Here is a 16,566-nt window from a genome sequence, read left to right on the forward strand (position 1 = left end):
CCATGGAGTACACTGATTAAATGTTTATTGATTGATCGATATATTCTGGTATAGAACGCAGAGAAATTGAAGGTACTAAATCAACATTAGTGTGCTAAGTGCACGTACTAAGTCGTATCCCAAGATGCAATTCACTTATATGGATTCTGGACAGTAACTACTTTTTGGCCTAAAAGGTCCAATATCATACAATACTTGGATGACTGCCATTATCATCCTATACCAAGACTCCCAGGACTCCCCTCAATTTTGGTGTGTAGTTGAGACATCTCTCTAGAGCAAGCAGTTCATTTAGTTTGGGGTCTGATAGCTTGTTTTAAAAAATATTTTGAGAACTATATTTTAATATAATTGATCTCCTTTGAAATCCTATGGTTTTTGGGTTTTTGTTTTTGGTTTTGTTGTTGTTGTTGTTGTTGTTTTTTGCTTAAAAATATAATTTTGAGAAGGAATCCATTGGCTTGCTTGGGCTGCTTTTTTAAAGTAAAATAATTTCTTATTCAAAACATATATTATTGTTACTAACTTTTACTTTTATATCATCTACATTTCTCCCTCCTCCTCCCCACTCCCAGAGAGCCATCTCAGAGAAGAAATCCACTTTAATTGAGTAATCTCCCAACATCCAACCTTTGGGCCAATAAAGCTGATTTTACTTTTAACTAAGCAGATGGGTCCTGATTCTCTTGTGAAATCTCCAAATTGCTCGGGAGCCTCTCTAGTTGCCTGTTGGAGAGCTCCCATCGATGTGTTGAACTCTTATCCAGAGGTAGCCGTAGTCTATCCACTACAATCCAGCATCTGTATGAGCTGACTTAGGAATCAATGGGATCTGAGTTCTAGTCCTGCCTGTGGAGCATATTGCAATTCACTTATATGGATTCTGGACAGCAACTACTTTTTGGCCTAAGAGGTCCAATATCATACAATACTTGGATGACTGCCATTATCATCCTATACCAAGACTCCCAGGACTCCCCTCAATTTTGGTGTGTAGTTGAGACATCTCTCCTCTAGGACTTAAATTCTTGGTGAGCCAGGTAACTCTTGAAGACTTAGCTGAAAAATCAGCACTGTCTGGGGAAACTCCCCACCCAAATAAAATCACATGTTGAATTTGACATAGTCAAGATGGAATTCATCATTTCACCCTCATCCCTCCCTCCATTAATGGCACTGCTATCTTCCACTGGAGTTGTAATCTCGGAGACATTCTTAACTCCTCCCACTCTCAAATCAGCGGTCAAATCTTATAGTTTCTAGCTCTACAACATCTCTCAAACCTGCCTCTTTTTCTCCACTCCCAAGACCATCACCTTAGTTTAAGTCCTCGTCATCTCTTTCCTGAAATACTCGAACGGTCGCCTGATTTGGCTGCTCCCTTTTCCAATCTCTCCTCCACATAGTTGCCAATATAAAACGCTTGCAAAGTTCTTTCTTTGCATTTTCCATCTCATTATATTATATTATATTATATTTTCATCGATTATATTATATTATGATTATGTGCATTTTTCAGAGGTTATTTACTGAGTCACAGAATGGTTAAATGTGTCTGAGGCAGAATTTATATCCATGCCTTCCTCATCTTAAATCTAGCATCTTCTGTTATAACCAAGCTGTTTCCTAAATCTAAAGCTGGAAGGGACCTCACAGAAGGAACCTTCTTCATTTTACAGAGAAAAAAACCAAGGCCAAGAGTGTCCAAGTGACTTGCCTAAGGTCACACAGAGTATCATAAACCTAGAGTTGGAAAGGGCAACTAGTGGAGAGAGTGTTGGACTTAGAATCAGGAAGATCTGACTTAGCAGGAGTTAAACCCTTTCTAAGTTATCAGAGGAAAGATTCAAACCCCGGCCTTCTGCATGCACAGCCAGCCCCGTGCTCTTTCCATGCAACCATGTGACTTGTTGTGCTCCTGGGTCAGTGTATTACTCCGTGTGGAGATATTTTAGAATTGTACTAGTGCTTAAGGAGGAGCTGGGTTGCGCAGAGGTGCCCATCACATTCGTGGAGGTGAAAAGACTCCGAAATAAATAGGTCTGTGAGCGTTTCTAAGAGCCAGTCTCTGTTCACAGGAATGTTAGAGCAGGAAGGAACTCCAAAGAGCATCCTATGCTGCTACCACCTGGGCCACGGCTGAACAAATCGTAGGATGGGATTAGGAAGGAATACGCTGGTGCTGTATGAACAGGATGCTCTCGGAAAAACCTGGAAAGACTCCCATGAGCTGATGCAAAGTGAAACAAAGTGGGATGCAAAGTGTGTACAAAGTAGCAGCAATCTTGTAACATTATCAGTTGTCAACAACTTAGCTATTCTCAGCAACTCCATGATCCAAGATAACTCTGAAGGACTTATGCTGAAAAATGCTATTTATACCCAGAGAAAAAACTGACGGGTGTCTTAATACAAATTTTAGCATACATTTTTAAGCTTTATTTTCCTTGAGGATTTTTTTTTTCTGGGAGACGATCTATGTTTTCTTCATGACTATTATGGAAATGTTTTGCATTGCTGTATGGATGTGTAGCATCCATATGGAATTGCTTGTCTTTTTTTTCTGCTGAGGCAATTGGGGTTAAGTGACTTGCCCAGGGTCACACAGCTGGGAAATGTTAAGTGTCTGAGGTCAAATTTGAACTCAGGGCCTCTTGACTTCAGAGCTGGTGCTCTATCTACTGCACTACCTAACTGCCCCAATTGCTCATCTTCTCAATGGGGATGGGGGTAAGGAGGGGAAAAAGGAGAGAATCTGCAACTCAAAGTTTTAAAAAGAAATGTTAAGAATAATTTTGACATGTAACTGGGAAAAATGAAATAAAAACCACCACAGAAAAAATTTAAAAATCCAAATTCATTTCGAAAAGTAAGATCAATCGATGGGTTGACCTCTTCCCTTTACTTCCCCTTCCTCCATGCTATTGGGAAAGGGATGAGCCTTCCCTGATTCACTTAAGTCCAAGTTCTATATTAGGGGAGAGGTGACATCTCCCAGCTTCCTAGGGAGCTGCCAATTTCCTTAGTGAGAGGTTTCTAACAAGCATAAGCACTCCCAACCTTTTTTGGGGTTTTCAGTAAACCTTTCTCTATCCCACCTTCAATAAAAAAGAAATACAATGTAGACTTCATTATGCATGTAGTAGAAGAAATTAAATAAGTGATTAATGAATTTTTCATTAAAAAAAACAACTTAATTTGGTATATAATGTTTTCCTCCCTGACATTATTTTTGGAATATTTCAATGGGAAACTAGGGTTATATACCCAATATTCCTCATGCCCCTGTGCAAGTTTTTTATACCCCTAGGGATATGCAGACTCCAGGTTGGGAAGATATGCTATAATCCTCCCAGATCATTTTTCTCATTTTCCTTTTAATAATTTCAATTGGAAATTGGCATCTGGACAATTCATTTGTCATTAAATCCTGTCCTATTGGGCCCTCCCCCCAATTTGAAATAGCTGGGGCTGATCGGAGTCCCCCCAAAACATTTACTCTCCCCCACTTGCTGGAGAAGACAGAATGTAGTGGCCGTGTAGAATTAAAGGAGTTGAATCTGCACTTTGTGAAAAATTGCCCTCCTTTTAGATTTGGAGCACCTTGTAAGGAGTGGGTGGCTGTACTCTGAGTAACCTGTTTGTACATTGTAAAGTGAACTCGGAGTGAGCCCGGCACAACTTGCAAAAGATGTAGTGCAGCGGATAGAGCACCAGCCCCGGAGGACCGGAGTTCAAATCTGACCTCAGACACTTAACTCCAATTGCCTCATCCAAAATAAATGAACAAATAAATAAATAAATAAATAAATAAATAAATAAATAAATAAATAAATAAATAAATAAATAAATAAATAAGTAAGTAAGTAAGTAAGTAAATAAGTAAATAAATAAATAAATAAATGAAATTAAAAAAAGAATTAAGAAGAAACTTTATCAATTTGCTAGCATTACAGAGCTGTGAAACCATTGGTCGATTAAGGATTAGCCCCACCCCTGGTGGCCTATAAAGAGGCAGCCAGCTCTGCAGTTTGAACAGACTTTCCAAGAAGCCAGTCAATAGAGAAGCTGTTCGGGAAGAGTTTGGCAAGAGGAGAGGGGATTTCTTTCTCCCCTCTCTGGCAACATCCATTGGAGCAAGAATCTCATCTAGGAGTCAAGTGAATTGGCAAGAAGTCAAGAAGGTGGGAAGGGAGAGCGGAGCTGTGGAGAGGAGCACACCCAGGGAGCCCAGCTGAGGGCCTGCCCAGCAGAGATGGCATGCCCAGGGGAGAGCAGTGTGAAGACAGCACAAGAAGGAATGGGATATCGGGGGCTCGCAGCTTCAGAGGGGTGAGTGTCCCCCACACGTGCGCCTTGTCTTCTGATGAAGTCTATGTTATCCCATAGGTGTGCCCACTCTTGCTGCTATGGTGGGTGTTTGTGGGAGAGCGCGCCTTAGGTTGATGGGGAAATGCTTTGCTACTGCCGTGAATGCTTTCCTCTCTCACTAATACCTCTGCTGTGAGCCATCTGTCACTTGGTTGACCATTGAATGTAAGTCCCCATTGGTTGTTGGGAGGGACCTGTGGTCTTGGGAGTGGACACCTCTGGGAGGCTCCATCTCGGGTAACAGTAAGAGATCTCGGGGCTCCCTCAGAGGGGGTGCTACACTGAGCTGCTGGAAAGAGAGCTGGGGTTGTGTATCCGTGTCAAATGCATGGTATGGACCAGCCATCACGCTTACCAGGTCCTGAATATTTAAGGACAGACAGGGAAAGGTCCTGCTCGGTTTCGCTCACTGGGTCTGAGAGGGCACTTGTTAAGGAGTTCCATATTCACACTGCTTTGATGGCAAAGGACCAGGATCCTCAGAGGCCAGGGAGTCAGACCCTCTCATTTTCCAGGGGAGGAAAGCGAGGCTGAGGGACTGACTTGGCCAGAAGTGAATGGAGACAGCAAGTTAGCTCGGATGGGAACTAAACGGAATTGGTTTATTGAAATACTAGCGGCTAATTAGGCAACAAGCAATGTTTGAGAGCCGAGCCGGGGAGCATCATTTGGGCCCAGTGTCCACCTCCTCCCACCCCTCCCTCGCTGGCGCTTCGTAGTAGAGCGGCTAGGTAGGCTGAGACCTTGGCACCTGCTTTGAGCAAAATGCCCTGGTTTCCGTTATTCCGATAATCCCCACTCCCTGACTTGTTGTGGGGGTAATCTAATGAAGGCATAAGTCCTGCAGCCTCCAGAGTGGCGCATGAGGTGATGGAGGCAGGAGGGGCCCCACCTTGGAGCTGCCTTTCCCCCAGAGGATCCCTGCACCAGCTTGTGACTGAGCTGTCTGCCTCCCAGTGACCTTATCCATCCCGGGCAGCTGCTCCCCCTCATCCCCCGAGACCTGAGAGGACTGCTCTTCACTTCCCTGATGTGAAGGGATTAGAAATGAAGTCTGAGTCATTCTCTGCCTTCCCATTTGTCTTTGAGCCGCTGGGTGTGTGCATGTGTGGCAGGCTGGGCCAGGGGCTTTCCCTCTGTGCGTGGCAACTGCTGGAATGGGCCGGCCGGGGGGATCAGCAGCAGACTCGGCCTGCTTTTGCCTGCTTTCGGGTTCGGTGGTTTGTTTTCTCGGCCCGGATGCCGGGGCTTTCCAGCCTTCCTCTCTAAGGAGCCCCTGAAGGGAGGCATTTAATGTAGAGGGTGTGGGGCCGGCGGCCAGCTGCTGGCCAGCTCCCTTTGCTCATTCCCCACTGTGGGGAGCAGGAAGGGCCGGCCTATGCTTCAGCCCCGAGGTCGGGCCGGGCCCTCGACGTTTGCACGGGATCCTGCATTTGGAGATGGAGGGGGCCGGGGGTCGTCGGGGAGAGCGCCAGGAAGAGCTTGCAATTAGATGCTAAGGGTAAGCAGCTTCTGAGAGAAGCCCCGGCCCCGGGAATGGAGCTTTCACACCCCGAGAGCCTGAAGAGGCCTGAGTGGCTCCCTGCTGGGCCGGGGGGACCGGGGCACCAGGGAATAGCCCCCCCTTTGTCTGCTAGCTGCCAATGCACACTGTCCTTGCCCCGGCTTCTCCCTCCTTTGTGGCACGTTGCCACATTTCCTTCCAAATGCCACTCCTTCCGCGTTAGGCAGCCAGGGGTTCTGGTGGGTGCCCTCGCTGCCCTGGCCAGGGCATGGGGGGGCGTTAGGGTTCCCGGCCTCGGTCCGCTGGGTTTAGTGTTCCCCGGGAGTGTGGGAGAGAGGAGCCCCGGGCTCCTCCGTCAGGTACTGGGGAATGTGCCTAGCTCTGCCCTGGCTGTGTGTGTGTGTGTGTGTGTGTGTGTGTGTGTGTGTGTGTGCCCGTGCCCGCGCGCGCCCCCGTTCTCAGCTGCGTGTGCATGTGTGTGTGTGCACGCCCTCCATCTGCTGGCGAACGCACACAGACACGCACACCTTGGGCAGCCCTCCTCACTCCCTCCCTGTCGCCCCAGCCGCCGCATGCTCGGAGCAGCTCTCCCCGTTAGTTGGCACAGTGCTCGCCGCCGCCGCCGCCGGCCGCCGCCGGCCGGGGCTCCCCGACTCGCGCTCCTTCCCGCGGCTGCGGCGGCAGCGGACGCGGCGGCCGCCGCCGCCGGGCAGCCGGCCGGAGAACAGGTGCGGCGCGAGAGCCGGGCGGCCGGAGCTGCGCAGGGAGCGGACCGAGCCGGGGGCCGGCGGGGGTTGGGCGGGGGGGGGCGGCGCCCGCCCCCCCGCCTCTGCAGAGATCTCCCCCCTCTTGCTCAATTCAGAATTGAGAAGAAGTCCAGCCCGGCGCCGGCTCGCAACCTCCAGGTTGGAGCCGCCGGCCTGCGGCAGCGACGGGACGGGGCGGGACGGGCTCGGACAGACGGACCGCTGGGCGGGCGGGACGGGGGACACGCGACCGGCCGGGACCGGCCCGGGGAGGCTCCCGGGCGCCGGCAGATGTTTGCCACATCTGGCCGGGTGTTGTTTGACGTAGTCCACTTTCTGTTTATTTTTAGCGCTTTTAAGCCTCGGCCCATTGGAGGGGGGGGACAGACCGAAGCCCGTGGACCACAGTGAGAAGCCTCGGGCGAGGCTCCCCCACTCTTGCCTCCCTTTTTCCTCCCCTCCTTTTCCCTTCCCCCTTTCCCCTCCCCTCCCCCCTTCCCCCTCCCTTTCCTCCTTCGCCCCCGCCGCCGCCGCCGCCGCCGCCGCCGCCGCCGTCCGGCTGCCTCCCCGCCCGCCGCCGCACTCCCCGCCACCGGCGCGATGGTGAGAGCCGCCGCCACGCAGCCATGGAGCCCGGCCGAGCAGCCCGCGCGCGCCTCTGCCTCTCTGCTCGCCGCCCGCCGCCCGCGCCCGAGCCCCGAGCGTCCCGGGCCAGCAGCCCCCGGCGCCCGCCGCCACTGAAGCCCCGGGCCATGGCGGCCTCGTGCCGGGACCGCAGCTAGCTCGCTCGGGCCGCCGCTGCCGCCGCCGCCGCCGCCGCCGCCGCCGCCGCGGAGGACCGAGGAGGAAGAGGAGGAGGAGGGAAGCCCTCAGAGACGGTGAGTGCAGGCGCTGCGCGGCGCGGCGGGGCCAGGACCAAGGCCAAGGCCCGGCGCAGCCTGGCGCGGCACGGCTCGGCGCTGCGCCGCACGAGCCCCCTCCCCGGGGCTGCCCTTGGCCGCCCCGCGCCGCCCCCTGACTGAGGGGCGAGGCGCGGCGGGAGGGGGCTCCGGGGAGCGGACCGCCGGGGCGTGGGGGGCGCACGGGGCTCGCCGCCCGAGGCTGCAGCCAGCCGCCGCTTGTGCGCGCTCTGGGGGACCGACGGCCGGCCAGCCGGGAGAGCAGGGGCAGGGGGACGCCGGCCACGAAGGGCGTGGGGGCGCGGGGCGCGCGCGGCTTCTCCCCCTCGGCTTAGGGCGCCGCGGCCAGCGTCTCGTCTCTTGTGGGGCTCCCTGGACGGGCGGGCGCGCGCCGAGGGATTCCGAGGCTGCGAGCAGCCGGCCCCGGGGGGGGGGGGGGGGGAGGGGGCGGCGAGAAGAGCGGTCATTATGCAGCTTCTGAGTGCGTGCGCGTCTCGCTGGCGAGGAGCCGGGTGCACAGGCTGGAGCTGGGGGACAGGCAGAAGGACCAGCGGGCTGGGGGCAGCGCGGACCGGGCCAGGTGGAAAACACGCAACCTCTGGCAGGCTGCAAACCAAGTCCAAACATGTGCGGGACGTCCGGGGCAGCGCCGGCCGGCGTCGCTTAGCTCGCCAGCCGCGCCACACTCTGGGGCAAATACACCCAGAGCCGGGAGCGCCCCCCCCCCCCAGCCCCTGTCCCTGTCCATCCAGGCTGCTTCCCGCCCCTGTCCGTGACGCTTGGAGGGAGGGGGTGGGGTAGGATGGCAGGTGCATATTACTGCAGATAAAGCACCTGCCCTGCACGGCCAGAAAAATGGAGGCACCCGGGTCCATACAACTAACGTCCCCAGGCAGGTGTAGACTGCGACGCAGCTGGCGGCCAGGGCGATGGGCGTTCCCGACACTTGTAGCCATGTCTCCACACGCCCCAGCGGCCAATGCCTCCTGCGCGCCGTCGCCCGTCACCGAAGGCTTCGAAGGGCCGAACCGCTGGGCTCCTCTCGCGGCTTGCAGCCATCCCCTTTAACCCTTGCAAGCACCACCCGCGCTCTCTTGGCTGCGGTGGATGCTCCCTTCTTGCACATTCACTGGCCTCCCTTCCCACCCGTCCCCTCGTCCCTCCCTCCCTCCCTTTCCTGAACGCCCCCCCGGGTGTTTCTCCTGGCTGCGAGGTGGGGCCCTTCTGTCCCCCAGCGCTGGGAGCAGGGCCTCTTGGAAAACGCAGTTGGGCCCGCCTGATTGCAAAGCCCCGGGAGCTAGGAGCCCGGGGGGGGGGGGGGGGGGGGGGCAGTGACAGGGGCCTAGTCTAGGCTGAGATGCCAACGTTCAAGCTTCCAGAGACGGGCTCTTTAAAAAAAATACAAGATGAATGTTTCTTGTTGCTTTTTGAGGGGAATCTCCAGCGCAGCCAGGGACCCACGGTCCAGACAGACCTCTTCTCTCCGATGTATCGTCAGGCAGGACACATGAACGCATTGCTTATGTCTAATTCTGGAATCCTGGATCTCACGAGAGACCCTCCCCCAAGAGGTCACTGCTAACTGACCTGGAGGGATCCGATTTGGGGCCGTCTAGTCCATCCCCCTCATTTTGTAGAGGCCCAGGGAGATGACGAGACTTGTCCCTGCCACATAGCCAGTGTCTAGTTTAACCCCATACCCCCCCCAAATCCCCATTACAGCATGCCCAATAGGCACTCACCCAACTTGTTTGAAATCCAGTAAATAGGATCTACCTCAGGGCTCCCAAAGCAGTAGTACCTTTGGATAGCTCTTCCTTGTAACATTTCCCTGAAATCAAGCTCCTGCCCATTGCTCTGGATTCTACCCACTGAGACCAAACAGTTAAATTGACTCCTTTATTCTTCCCCCAGGCTTCCCTTCACACATCTCACAAACTTCTGGATATTCCAGCTTATCAGTGTCTTTCCTAAACTGGAACTCAGAATGAATCACAAGGCTATGGATGCGTTCTGACCAGGCAAAACACCAAGGGGCTTTGGTCCTGGAAATTCTTTTCCTCTTAGATCTAAAAGCTCATTAGTGTTTTGTTTTGTTTTGTTTTGTTTTGTTTTGTTTTTGTTTTTGTTTTCTTTAACATTGAATTCATGTTGAGCCACATTTGGCCAAACTCTTTCCCAACTGATTTTTTTCATTATTTTACTTGGCCAAATTGATTTTTTGAACACAAACGTAAGGCTTGATATACATCGATAGTAAATTCTGTCTTCTTTGACTTAGTCCAATGTTCTCGCCTGTCAGGATCTTTGGGGATCCTGACTCATGCATTGTGTTAGCTCTCCCTCCCAACTTTTACACAGTTTCCTGAGTCATTGATTAAAATGTTAAACAACACAAGACCAAATACACACATCATTGGGATACTCCACTCTAGATCTTTTGAGTTGATGATTCTACTAGACTTAGTATCTCTTCCTGAAGTCATTTATTTCTTCTTTCCAACCAGGTGGTCTGTAGAGTACTCTTAGGCCAAAATATTGCTTTTGTTTCTTCTTCCTTTACTATGTTTCCTTTCTCTAATTCTTGATTTCCTCGCCTTAGTCTCTCATTATGGCCTATTAGACCATAATGCTCCCTCATATCCCTTTTCTTGATGTTGTAGAGTCGTTTCAGGACCCTTTGTGACCCCATTTGGGGGTTTCTTGGCAGAGCCACTGAAATGGTTTGCCATTTCCTTCTCCAGTTGATTTGAGAAATGAGAAAATTTAGGCAAATAGGGTGAAATGACTTGCCCAGGATCACACAGTTAGGACTTCTCTGAGGTCAGATTTGAACTCAGGAAGAGTTCTTGATTTCAATGCCAGTGCTCAGTCTACGGAGCCACTTAGCAGCTGTCTTCCTTGCTTTTTGAATAAGGTATTATCCTTCCAAAGCCATGTTCCTGTTACAATTTCATTCCACCAAGTCTCACCGACACATCAAGAACTGCTCTAAGATGATTGCTGGGATGGGGGAGGGGAGGGATCCTCATCATATTTCAGCTACTGTGGGGTGGTATTAGGGCTGTCTGGGGGGGGGTTGGAACTGCCATTATTGAGGGCCTTGGAATTCAGTTGAGGAATTTTAATTGAATTTTCTGTAAGACAATTGGAAGCTATTGCAAGACTCTGAGTTGGGTGGAGATGTATTCAAAGCTGGTGTCTCATCCCACCTCACTCCAGCATTTGTCTGGCACATGGCTGCCTTTGGTCATGAAGGGGAGGCTATATGGAGAGGTGTGGCTCTGGAGGGTTTGGGGCATCTCAGGTCCTGTCTCTGAGGAAGCAGGGACTATATCTTTTCTATTCTGCCAGGTCTCTTCATAGGGAAGGCAGGTCTCATTGTGGAGCTGGGGAGGACAGACAAGTGCCTTCAAATCCCACATGTGTAAGATGTACTCACTCCTAAATCAATTCAAGCATTTATTAAGCGTCTACTTTGTGCACAGCTGGGTGATATGCCAAGAGAAAACAGAAAAGGGGCTCTGTCCAAAAGGAGTTTCTGTTGCATCAGGAACACAGCATAGAAGAAAAAGATAAGGCTAAACATAGAATTGGAAGGGGAGGAGGCAGGATTCATGGGATGGGAGATTAGAGCCAGGAGGGATCTCAGAAATCATCAAGCTCAACTCCTCTTCTTTTTTTTTTTTTAAAACAGAGGAGAAAGCTGAGACCCAGGGAGGGGGAGTTAATTGCCTGTTTACATGGGTAGGATTTGAACCCAGATTTCCTCCATTCTTTTCATTATACTACTGCAGAGGGAAAATCAGAAAAGAAGAGAGAGAGAGAGAGAGAGAGAGAGAGAGAGAGAGAGAAAGAGAGAGAGAGAGAAGCCCTAAAGAATCAATATCACTTTGACTCATTACTGTCTCCCCCGGAGTCTCCTTTGGAAAAAAATCTCCAAGATTCTTAGCTGGGACTCCACAAATATGGTTCATGGGGTCCCCAGCTCATGTCTAGGCCTCCATAGATGGGGACAACAGTGGTATCAGATACAGGATAACCTTTTATTTCACTCAAAGAAAACATCCAAAGGATTCAGCGGCACACTGAATTGACCATAGCCACTTTAATGTTTGATAGGTGACATTTATGACATTATTTTGTTGTCCAGATGAGGAAGCTGAAAGTTAGGGTGATAAAGCGATTTGCCTAAGGTCACATGACTAGGTATTTGTCAGAGCCTAAAAGTAAACCGGAGCTAATATTTGTAAAACAGCACATAGTAAGCTCTTTAAGAAATGTTTGTTCCCTTACTCCCATGAGTTGATGTCTAGTGCTCTTTATCTTGATTTAAAAATGATTTATTGATCTCTAACTTTTAAATAACCTTCCTTTTCTGATCTCTCTCCCCACTCCCACTCATCCTTCAAGATATTCTCCAGGGAGGGGAAGTGACTTGCCTATTATTATATGGGTAGGATTTGAACCCAGATTTTCTCTACTCTTTTCATTATATTACTGCAGAGGGAAGACCATTGTATGTAGGCCAGTCTGTACCAGAGAGCAGCCCTAAAGGATCTGTTGCATTCTACTTTCATAGGAGCTTAATAAAATGTTTGATTGATTCTCCTATCTCTTTTGGTTCTAAGTCTAGATAGTTGTAATTACTGAAATCTGTTGTTGGTTCCATTTACATTATTGCAGGCATGTATATCGCTTTATTGGCTCTCCTTGTTTCATTTTGCAGCAGTATATGTATTCCTATACCTCCTTCTAATTTTCTTATTTATAATTTCTTATGGTATAATAATGACGTTCATATATCTCAGTGTTTTGAGGTATCCCAGTAGGCTTTGTTTCCAGTTCTCTGCTGTCAGAAAAATGGCTGCCATGAATATATGGAGCCTTTTTCTATTCTTGATCTTCTAGGGGTGTATGCCTAGTCGTAGACTCTCTGGGTCAAAGAGGATAGAGGTTTTAGCCACATTCTTAGTGTAATTCCACATAGCTTTCTTGCCAGAATGTTTGGACCAATTCACTAATGGGGTATTGGTGTGCTTGGCTTTCCACAGCCCCACCAACATAGTTACCAGGATGGTAAATTTGCTGAGTGTAAGGTGAAACTGCCTAGTTGTTTAGATTTCCATTTATTTTATGAGAGATCAAGAGAATTCTTTCCCATGGCTGTTAATAGTTTACAATTCTTTTGAGAGCTCTTTCTTCCTATACTTTGACTATCCACTGGGGACTAGCTTTAGGAGCTATATATTTGTATTAGTTTCCCATATATCTTGAGTATTGGATTCTTATCAGAGATTTGATACTTTTTTTCTAGATCAACTCTGTCTTTTTATGCTAGTTTTATTACTTTTGTAAGTATAAAAACCTTTTCATTTCATATAATCAAAATAAATTATTTTCTTTTATTATTGCCTCTATCTCTTACTTAGTTAAGAATTTTCCTCGCTACAGTTGTGAACCTACCTGATCTGGCTCTTTTCTGGTTGTATGTGTATGTGTGTTATGTGATTGTGATATGTGATGTGATTCAGGACATGTTGTGACATTCATTGTGATACATAGTGTAAAATGCGAGTTAAATCTGGCATAGTGCTGTGCACAAAGTGGATGCTTCATTAATTAAAGAAATCTAATTTCTGGCAAAGTTCTTTTCAGTTCTCCTAGTAGTTATTGTCAAATAGGGAGTTTCCTCCCCTAGTATTTTATATTTCCTGGTTGATTAAACACTGGGTTGTTGAGTTCAGGCTAATTTAATCTTAATCTGCTGATAGTTTTAGTGAGATAAGTTCTCAAAATGCTTCTTTCACTATTTTCATTATTTCTGATGAAGTTTTAGATCTTAGTATCTCTCCCAAATGAATGCTGTTGTTTTTATTTAGCTCTATAAAGTATCTTCTTGGTAATCTGCATTAATGGGTATAGCATTAAATCTCTAAATTAATTTCAGTAGTATCATTTTTATTGGTTCAACCCAGCCATGAGCACTGACTCTCTCCAGTTATTTAAGTCATTTTTTCTTTTAAAAGTGTTTTTAGTTTCAACTACAAGTCTTGACTGTGTCTTGGTAGATTGACTTCAGGCATTTTTATGCATTTTCTAATTATATAGCTGGATTTTATTATTGCTATGTAGAAATATGGGAATGTTATTAATTTTGTGGATTTATTTTGTAATACACTATTTTACTGAAGCTATTTATATTAATTAGTTTATTTGCTGACTCTGGGTTTTTTTTTTGCATTAGCCATCATATTGTACAAAAATAGAGATAGTTTTGTCTATTTTATCTGTGTTTATGCCTCCTTGCTATCTCTGGCATTTCTAGAACTTGTTCAAATATTAGCAGAGTAAGGGGAGATCCTTGATTTACTCCCATTTTTATTGGCTTTGGATACATTCTTTTTATTGTTAAAAAGTATCTCCAAGTCTATACTTTGTAGGATGTTTTAGTACAGATGAATGTTATAATTTGACAAGTCTTTTTGAATCTGCTATATAAACACCTAGTTATATAATCAAGAAGTTTTGGTTTTGATATATGTTAATTGTTTTTCCAGTGTTGAGCCATCCTTGCATCCTTGGTATAAATCCAACTTGATACTAATGAATAATTTTTTGGATATATTGCTGTAGAATTTTGGCCAAGATTTTATATAACATGTTTGAATCGATATTATGGCTAGTTCAATTAATTTTTCTGAAATTAGATCTCTTTTTCATGTCTTGTTATTTTGGATATTTTGAATTTTTGTTAGGATTCCTCTTTTTTAATTCTCATGTTTGTTGGCATCTAATTATGTATGTTAGGGTCTGATTTTTTGGTGATATACCATTTTTTGGTTAATTAAAGACATCCATTTTTTTCAGTTAGTTTTTTAAAGAACCAGCTTTTGGTTTTATCAGTTCTGTAGGTATTTGAGTTGCTAGTTTATCTTATTTTTCCTCTAAACATTTCCTTGTAGTTCTTATTTGAGGTTTATTTGTGTTTTTTTTTCTGATTTTTGAAATTGCAGGTTTATATTAAGTTCATTAATCATCCCTAGTTTGTTAAAACTGTGTCCTCAGAGATGATTTTTTTTTCCTTTGGAGACTATTTTATCATTAAATATGTCAGAAATTTCCAGTTTTATCATTATTATCTTTCATGTATTTTATTATTTCATTCTTATTATTCAAATATTCTTTTTAGTATTATAATTTTTTCTGTTTTGAGTTTCCAGTATTATAATTTTTGTTGCATTATGGTCTATAAAAATGTATTATGTCTGGGGGTTTTTTTATACTTAGAATTTTATCTGTGCCAATGGTATGTTTTTGTAAAGGGTACCATGTGCTGAAAAATATGTATATTTTAAATTTTTCTCATTTAAAAGATTCCATAAGAGTTTCTTATCTGACTTCAACAGTGGCTCAGTTTGGTATTTGTCTTTCCTTGAGATTTGTTTCTACCTTTCTGGAGTTTTCTACAGTTGCTATATTGTTGTCTTATTGCAATTCGCTTAACTTTTCCTTTATGAGTTTCGATGCTGAGCCAATTGGCCCAGGTAAGTTTTTAGTTCATTATCGATGATTTCATTATTTTGGTTCATTATCAAGGGTTTCTTTGAATATACTATCAATCATTACTTTTCCTGTTTATCTCTTGATATTGCCTGTTTATATTTACTTTTAGCCTGATTGTAGAGTGTTTTTAGCTTTTGAAATTTCCCTTTCTTTAGCTTTAAGGATGCTGGTTGCCCTCCTACTTCTATGACTGATCCTTCTCCATCTTTTCCTTCTGCTCTTCAAATGGAGGGTCACTTTTCCCATGTGTTTATACCTCTAACTCCAACATCTCATTTGGTCTCATGGTTTCAAATACCACTTGTATGCAGAGAACTCCTAATTTTTTCCTAATCTCTGGTCCTGACAGAGCTACTGAAATGATATTCCTAAAAAAAGAGACCTGTAAGGACAGCTAGTGGCCCAGTGGAGTCAGAGTTCAAATCCTGCCTTAGACACTTAACACTTACTAGTAGTGTGAACCTGGGCAACTCACTTAACCCCAATTGCCCCTCAAAAAAAGAGACAGACGGACTTGTCCATGTCATTCTTCCTACTAAGAAGTCTCCCATGTGTCCCTAGGGTCTTTAGGATATAATAAAGACCTCTACACTCTATCTTCTTCTTTCCTTTTTAGTCTGATATAATGTTACTCCCCATCTCTATGTAAGACATTCCATCTCCTATGTGTACCTGTGGCCCTGAGGTTCCCCATATTGGGAATTCACTCAAATCTCTCTCTCTCTCTCTCTCTCTCTCTCTCTCTCTCTCTCTCTCTCTCTCTCTCTGGCCACTGGGGTTAAGTGACTTGTTCAGGATCACACAGCTAAGTAAGTGTTAAGTGTAGGTTTGAACTCAGATCCCCCTGACTTCAGGGTTAATACTCTACCCATGGTGCTATCTAGCTGCCCCTATTTCATAGAATCTCAAAGTGCAATGTGGGTGCTTCCTTTTAGCCAAAGCTTTTCTGAATCTATTAGCACTTTCTCCCTTTAGAAATTATTGTATATTAGTCACTTTCCATTAGCTTTTGCTCCCTTGTGTCCATCTTGCATCTTCTTTTCCCTCTTCCTCCCCTCCCTAGTAGAGGGCTAGGATGTTGGGTTTTCTCACTGGATCCCTAGTGCCTAGTGCAGTGCCTGCTGACACAGAGTATTAATAAATGTTGCTTGAAATGGATCAAATTGATCTTTTCGCTGAGTCCTAATTCATTTCCAATCATCTATTAAATCCTCAAATTCAAAATTTCTAAAATTAAAGGCATACACTTCTCCCTGAAACTCGATTTCTTTCTGCTGTCCCCATTTCTGTTAACCTGCCCTGTTAGTTACCCATGCTCAAAAATTTCAGCTATTCTAAATAAAAGGTGATTCAGTGCAGTACTGGCTTAGCCTCATATTCGGCTGTTCTCCCTGCTGTCTGTAGAAGCCCTTTTCCTAGCTCCTGGCTCCTTCTATCCTGCCATATCCTCTGTACCTTTCCAGTTATCTAAACCCACCCA

At 46.5% G+C, this 16,566-nt stretch overlaps 1 protein-coding gene across 1 annotated transcript in view; it reads left to right on the top strand.

Moving 5' to 3' along the window:
- Window positions 1–7,441: 7,441 nt before the first annotated feature.
- FRMPD3 (FERM and PDZ domain containing 3) overlaps window positions 7,442–16,566 on the top strand; it is a 103,734-nt gene continuing 94,609 nt past the window's right edge. Inside the window, exon 1 of the mRNA XM_074278394.1 lies at window positions 7,442–7,499. The gene's annotated coding sequence lies outside the window, so the exon portion shown is untranslated. The remainder of the gene's footprint in view (window positions 7,500–16,566) is intronic.

Source organism: Sminthopsis crassicaudata, chromosome X, assembly GCF_048593235.1.
Source record: "Sminthopsis crassicaudata isolate SCR6 chromosome X, ASM4859323v1, whole genome shotgun sequence".
Taxonomy (NCBI): Eukaryota; Metazoa; Chordata; class Mammalia; order Dasyuromorphia; family Dasyuridae; genus Sminthopsis; species Sminthopsis crassicaudata.